Raw genomic sequence first — 1,857 nt, 5'->3', positions numbered from 1 at the left:
GTGAGTATAGCTGTATTGGGTGAGTATAGCTGTAAAGATGTCTTGCACTACCTTGATAGAACCTTAGTAAGTTTCTATCTGCAGTACTGTATACAGTTTTGATCCCCTTACCTTATAAAGGATATATGTGTCACAGAGCGGTGTAATGGCAGTACACCAGATTAATTCCTCAGATGGCAAGACTGCTCTGTGAGATTGAGGAGATTGAGCCTATATTCATGAGAGTTTAGAAGAATAAAAGGTGATGCAACTAAAACTTATGGTTCCCCTCCTTGGATTAGATTCCCTACAGTGTGGAAACAGGCACTTCGGCCCAACACGTCCACACCAACCCTCTGAAGAGTAACCCATCCAGACCTATTCTGTTTGATTGATGCACCTAACACTATGGGCAATTTAGCATGGCCAATTCATCTAACCTGCACATCTTTGGACTGTGGGAGGAAACCTATGCAGACACGGGAAGAATGTGCAAACTTCTCAGAGACAGTCGCCCAAGGCTGCAATCAAACCTGGGACCCTGGTGCTGTGAGGCAGCAGTGCTAGCCACTGAGCCACCATACCACCCAATTAGTTTAGATTCCCTACAGTGTGGAAACAGGCCCTTTGGCCCAACAAGTCCGCACTAACTCTCCGAAGAGCAAACCATCCAGACCCATTCCCCTACACCTAACACTATGGACAATTTAGTATGGCAATTCACCTAACCTGCACATCTTTGGACTGTGGGAGAAAACCCACGCAGACACGGGGAGAATGTGCAAACTCCTCACAGATAGTTGCCCGAGGCGGGAATTGAACCCGGATCCCTGGCGTTGTGAGGCAGTAGTGCTAACCACTGTGCCGCCTGCCTTGTGGAGTTGAGGATCAAGGAACACAATTTCAGAGTCAGGGGCAAGTTATTTAGGACTGAGAGGAAGAGGAGCCTCTTCACTCAGAGGGTACTGATCTTTGGAATTTTCTACCCTGGATCGTTTTTGAACCTTAGCCATTGCATTTGTTCAATGCAGAATCTGCTTGATTTCTAGGTATCAAAGAAATCTAAGGGATAGTAAATGATCAGCCATGATTTTGAATGGTGGAGGAGGCAGAAGAGGCTGAATGGCTTATTCCTCCTTTACTGTTCAACCATAGTGGTACTCACAATTGTATATATCACACCACTGACTTCTCACAAAGACTACCTGTCCATATTGTCAACGTAATTGCTGTTGCTGTGAAACCATAATTTTGTTAACTATTACTGGAAGGAATTGTTTACTTTCCCTTGTAGTGTCACCTTTGATTTTCTTTGTAAATATAAAATACCTTTTGTCATTTTAATAAACATTAATGCATTAATTCCAACACTTTTTAATGTAACATAACACATTTCCAAGGTATACGTTTTAAATATAAATTTGCTACAAGTAACCTAAATAAATTGTTAAAAGGTTTCACCCCAGGGATTTAACACAATCTGAGCTTGACACGACAGGACAGTACTCAGTGAGCAATTTTGTACACTGCTCTGATTGTCACTGTAACTGCAGGGGATGTACTCACTGCCTATGTAGTGTTGCATCTGTTGGAGATGCTGTTTTTGTACTGGAGGATAAATTGTCAGCTGGCTCTGCTAGTCTTAAACGTTTCCATGGCACTGTTGCAAAGACTAAAGGAGTTCTCCCCAGTGTGGTAGCTAATATTTATCCAGCAGTCAGTAGCACAAGATTATCTGATCACCATGAGATTGCTGCCTCGGAGTCTCCCATGTACCAATGGGCTGTACAGTTTACTTTACAATAGTTCAAAAGTATTTGGATGTAAGGTGCTTGGAGATAATCTGAGGCTTGTATAAATTCAGAAGTGATATATTTG

At 42.5% G+C, this 1,857-nt stretch overlaps 1 protein-coding gene across 1 annotated transcript in view; it reads left to right on the top strand.

The window, feature by feature from the left end:
• Window positions 1–1,857, top strand: part of LOC122539369 (alpha-1,3-mannosyl-glycoprotein 4-beta-N-acetylglucosaminyltransferase B-like) — a 251,205-nt gene that overhangs the window by 130 nt on the left and 249,218 nt on the right. The gene's annotated exons all lie outside the window — the stretch shown is intronic.

The sequence above is a fragment of the Chiloscyllium plagiosum genome, unplaced genomic scaffold (assembly GCF_037043375.1).
Source record: "Chiloscyllium plagiosum isolate Xiang-an unplaced genomic scaffold, Cpla_swu_hap1 HiC_scaffold_36, whole genome shotgun sequence".
Taxonomy (NCBI): domain Eukaryota; kingdom Metazoa; phylum Chordata; class Chondrichthyes; order Orectolobiformes; family Hemiscylliidae; genus Chiloscyllium; species Chiloscyllium plagiosum.
Note: the sequence above shows the minus strand (reverse complement) of the source record. Positions and strands in the feature narration are given on the sequence as shown.